The following is a 5,132-nucleotide window of genomic DNA, read 5'->3' as shown; positions in this document are numbered from 1 at the left end:
CAATCCAGATCTCATCAACATTTTTTAAGGATATGGAAAAACCAATCACTAACTTTATATGGAAAGGAAGGAGACCTCGGATAAGCAAAGCATTATTGAAGAAGAAGAACAAAGTAGGAGGTCTCACACTGCCAGATCTCAAAACCTACTATACAGCCACAGTAGTCAAAACTCCCTGGTATTGGTATAATGACAGACACATAGACCAGTGGAATAGAATTGAGAACCCAGAAATAGATCCATCAACCTATGGTCAGCTGATCTTTGACAAAGCTGAAATCCATTAAATGGGGAAGAGAACGTTTGTTTAATAAATGGTGCTGGAAAAACTGGAGATCCATTTGCAGGAAAATGAAACAAGATCTGTACCTCACACCATACACAAAAACTAACTCCAGATGGATTAAAGACTTAATTGTGAAACCTAAAACTATACAGTTCCTCAAGGAAAAACTAGGGGCAAATTTAGAAGCCCTAATATATGGCATAAATAGACTATCAAGCATAACCCAAAATGTACAAACAACAGAAGAGATACTAGATGATGGGACCTTCTCAAAATTAAATTTTTGTGTGCTTCCAAAGACCTCCAAAAGAGTCAAAAGAGAACCTACAGATTGGGAAAAAATATTGGACAATGATGTATCTGACAAGGGGCTTATCTCTAGAATTCATAGAAAACTTCAACACTTCAATAACAAAAAAGACAAATAACCCAATTAAAAAATGGGCAGAAGACATAAATAGACACTTCACCAAGGAGGATATTGATGCAGCCAACAAACATATGAAGAAATGCTCATGGTCATTAGCCATTAGAGAGATGCAAATCAAAACAACAATGAGATTATCATCTTGCTCCAGCACTAATAGCACAGTTCAACAAGACAGAAAATACCAAATGCTGGTGAGGATGTGAAGAGATTTGGACTTTCACACACTGTTGTTGGGACTGTCAAATGGTACAACCACTGTGGAAAGCAGTATGGCAATTCCTTCAAAAGTTGGAATTAGAAATACCAGTTGACCCAGACATTCTATTACTAGGTATATATCCTAAAGAACAGACATATGCACACCCATGTTCATCACAGCACTATTTACAATAGCCAAAACATGGAAACCACCTAGGTATCCATCAACTGAGGAATAGATAACCAAACTATTGTACATACACACAATAGAATATTATACAACCCTAAATAATAACCTAGAATCTGCAAAACACCACATAACATGGATGAACTTGGAGGACAATATGCTGAGTGAAATAAGTCAATCACAAAAGGACAAATATTGTATTAGTCCATTATTGTAAAAGTCAAGGAAAGGTTTAGATATGGAAGGAAATTTTCTTTGTTAGTTACCAGGGGTGGGAGGGTAGGGTTGGGAACACTGTTAGATAGGTAGAGATAAGTATTTATTTGGGTGAAGAGAAGGGTGATGAACCAAATTTGAGTGATCAACATGGTGGTATTGAGGAATAGAAAGACATAAAGAGGTACATAGGCGGTACAGACAACAAAGATGAACCCTTTTGCACACACAGTACTGTGTTGTCAGTGAAGGCAAACATGGGCATACAGGTGGATAGATGGGCGGACAGGCTGAACTATTAGGTATGTCTATGAAGCAGGGAGTGTACCCAAGACCATGTATAGGATTGGCAGACAATGGTCCTATAAGTCTATTTTTATGATCTGAATTCTCAGATGTATACTAGAGCTGACAAAGGACAAGGTTGTAGTCACTTCTTGGTCACAGCCAGCTACCCAGAGAGATCGAGTAGATGAATTTGTGGGCGTGGGACCATAGTCACAGGGGACAACAAGCTCAATTGTCATAACATACTACACAAAACATTGTTCCACCTCCTACTTTGTGAGTAGCAACTGGGATCTTAAAAGCTTGCAAGCAGCTGTCTAGATGCAATGATGGGTCTCTCCTAGTCCAGAGCAAAGAAGAATAAAGAAAACCAAAGATTCATGGAAAGAATTAGTCCTAGCGACTGGAACACCGTGCAATCCATAGCCTATATGACTATGAGAGCAGAAGAACTAGATGGTGTCCAGCTACACTGTCAACGACTCAGAGGGGCCTCTATGTAGAAGATGCTGGATAGAGAGGGATAACAATGTGGAACAAAACTCAAAATCATTTGGAAAAAAAAGGGGGGGGGTCACCAGGTTTGCTAGTCTGATAGGGCCTGGTGGAACCACTGAGACTATGGTCCCTAGCTGCCCTTCAGGTCTGGAATTGAACCCACACCTGTGGCTTCCAGCCAAACAAAAGATAGTCATATGAGTTAAACATTTACCTGAGGTAGTTACACTCCTTGGAAGGAACAATCATAGGAGAAAGAAAGGCTGTTTATGCTCAGGGAGACAGCTCATGGGGCAGGAGTGCATGGAGGGATGGACACAAGGAAGAGGTAACTATCAGGAGGAAGTGTGAGGGGAGCATTGTGGTAAATTGTAGTCAATGTCATAAGACAAGGTATATGTGAACTGCTCTATGGAACATGAATTTGCTCTGTAAATTTTCACCCAAATCATAATTTAAAAAATAAATAAATAAACATTACAAAGCATTTTCTCAGATCACGCTATGACATTAGAAATCAGCAATAGGAAGATCCAGGGAAAAATCAAATAGATGAAAAGTGAATAATATCCTGCTTAAAAACTACTGAGTAAAAGACGAAATAACAAGTGAACTAAAAAAAAAAAAAAAAATCCTAGAATCAAATGAGAATGAAAACACAATATACAACAACATTTGGGAAACAGCAAAAGCAGTATTCAGAGGTCAATTTATAACAATAAATGCACACATAAGAAAGAAATTAACACTTAATCTAACAATTTGAAGAATAGCCAAAAAAAAAAAAAAAAGCTACAGTCACCAGAAGAAAGAATATAATAAAGATTCAAACTGAAATAGATGAAACAGAAAACAGATAAACAACAGAAAGAATAAACAAGACTAGAAGTTGGTTCTTGAGAAGGATCAACAAAGTCTAGCAAATTTAACAAAGCAAAAGAAAGAGAAGATTCCAATAAAACAAATAAGAAATGAAAGGGGCAACATCCCAATAGGACCAACTGAAATAAAAAAGATGATAACAGAATGCTATGGGAGCACTGGTGGTGTAGTGCCTAAGGCATTTGACTGCTAACCAGAAGGCTGGCAGTTCAAACCCATCAGCCACTCCTCAGAAGGAAGATTGGGCAATCTATTTCCATAGTGATGTCACCTCAGAAACCCAAGGAAGGGTCACTATGACTCAGATCCAACTCAATGGCAGTGAGTTTCTTTTTTTTCTTTTTTCTTTTCTTGTATGATAAACTGTATGCAACAAATTTAAAACCTTAGAAGAAATGGATAAATTTCTGAAGTACAAGGTATTCAAAACCAAAAAGAAAAAAAAAAAAATTTAACAGGTCTTACAAACAAAAACAACAAAAAATAAAACCTTCCAACAAAAAAGTATCCTGGCCCAGACTGCTTCACTCAGAATTCTACCGAACATTCAGAGATGAGCTGACACCAATTCTACTAAAACTATTCCAGAACACAGAAAAGGTTAAAATACTCCCAAAATCATTCTATGAAGCAAGCATAGTTACCTGATATTAAAGCCAGACAAAAATACCACTAAAAAAGAATATTAAAGACCAATATACCTCCAGAATATAGATGCAAAAATCCTTCACAAAATCCTAGTCAATAGAATTCAACACTATATTACGTAAATAATATATCATTACCAAGTGGTTGCTATGAGTCAGATCCGACTCAATGGCAAAGAACAACAACAACAACAACCAAGTGAGATCCATACAAGTTATGCAAGGATGTTTCAACATTAGAAAAACAATCCATGTAATCCATTACATAAATAAAACAAAGCAAAAGAACTATATGATCATATCAATCTATGTTGAAAAGGCATTTGATAAAATCCAACACTTATCTTTGATAAATTCTCTCAGTAAAATAAGAATAGAAGGGAAATTTCCCAACATAATTAAGGACATATACACAAAACCAACAGCGAACATTGTAGTCAATGGAGAAGGAATTAAAGTATTCTCCTTGGGAATGGAACCAGACAAAGATTATCTGCCACTACTCCTATTCAATATTGTATTGGAAGTCCTAGCCAGGGCAATAATGCATGAAAGGAAGAGAAAAGTCATTCAAATTGATAAGGAAGAAATAAAACTATCCCTATTTGCTGATGATATAATCTTATTCATATAAAACCTCAGAGACTCAAAAAAAAAAAACTTCTGGAACTAATTGAAATATTCAGCAAAGTGGCAGGGTACAAGATCTACATATAAAAATCAGTCAAATTCTTCTACACCAATACAGAGAGCTCTGAAAAGGAAATAAAGAAAACAATGCCATTTACAATAGCTCCTAAAAAGATAAAATACTTAGGAATAAACCTAACCAGAGCTACAAAAGATTTACACAAAGGATATTACAAAATATCACTACAAGAACCAAAATAAGACCTACAAAAAGTGGAAGAACATACAATGTTTATGCATAAGATTAATATTATGAAAATGCCAATACTGCTCTAAGTGATCTATAGATATAATGGAATCCTGATCCATATTCAATCAATGTTCTTTCTTTCTTTATTTTTCTTAAGGTGATTTGGGTGAAAGTTTACAGAGCAAACTCATTTTCCATACAGCAGTTCATACACATTTTGTTTCATGACGTTGACTGCAATCCCCATAATGTACCAGCACTCTTCCCACTTTCTCTCTGTGGTTACCTTTTCCTGGTGTCCTTCTTTCCTGCGCATCCCTGCCCTCTGAGCTATCCCTCTGTGCAAAGACTACCCTTCTGCTCTCCATCAATGTTCTTTAAAGAGATGGAAAAAACAATCACCAACACTATATGGAAAGGAAAGACCATAGATAAGCAGAACATTACGGAAGAACAAACACAAAGTAGGATGCCTAACAATTCCTAGTTTTAAAACCCACTATACAGCCACAGTAGTCAAAACAGCCTGGAATAGAATTTAGAACCCAGAAGTAAATCCATCCACCTATGGGCAGCAGATATTTGACATTGGCCAAAACCCATTAAATGAAGAAGAGAGA

This window comes from Orycteropus afer, unplaced genomic scaffold, assembly GCF_000298275.1.
Source record: "Orycteropus afer afer isolate SDZICR_OR568_19922 unplaced genomic scaffold, OryAfe1.0 scaffold00396, whole genome shotgun sequence".
NCBI classification, from domain to species: Eukaryota; Metazoa; Chordata; class Mammalia; order Tubulidentata; family Orycteropodidae; genus Orycteropus; species Orycteropus afer.
The sequence above is the reverse complement of the archived record's forward strand: the minus strand, read 5'-3'. Positions refer to the sequence as shown.